The sequence below is a fragment of the Nestor notabilis genome, unplaced genomic scaffold (assembly GCF_000696875.1).
Source record: "Nestor notabilis isolate BGI_N333 unplaced genomic scaffold, ASM69687v1 scaffold12600, whole genome shotgun sequence".
Classification (NCBI taxonomy): Eukaryota; Metazoa; Chordata; class Aves; order Psittaciformes; family Psittacidae; genus Nestor; species Nestor notabilis.
This window is the reverse complement of record NW_009912508.1, coordinates 1-438: the sequence shown is the minus strand read 5'-3', so window position 1 is coordinate 438 and position 438 is coordinate 1.

The window sequence follows — 438 nt, the reverse complement described above, 5'->3', positions numbered from 1 at the left end:
AAGCAGGGCGTGCTATCACCAAGGTCGTCTTCAGTTAGGCTTTTTCATGAAAGACGTTTGATTCATAACCTAGTCCTCTAGTCACAAAAACAGCATAGCAAGGGCCATTGCATGGTGACCTTCCCTGCAATACAGTACCCAAGGCAGCATGTGTATGTTTAGTTACAGTTCTCTATCAACCCACTCATTCCCTTGCTGAAACACCCACTCAGCCAGTCCGTGGTAGCCTTGTTACTAGTGCAGGACTAAGTCCAGTGCATTTAATACATACCCTCAGTGATCCTCATCCACCTACTTCCCCATAGGATGGAAGAGCAGATGAAAGAAAATACATTTTTTTTCCTACAATAGTTGCAGGAAAGTGCAGTTTAATTCATGTGTCATTTTAAAATTCGGCTACAACCTGTGTCATCATTAGCTAATATAAACTTATATATT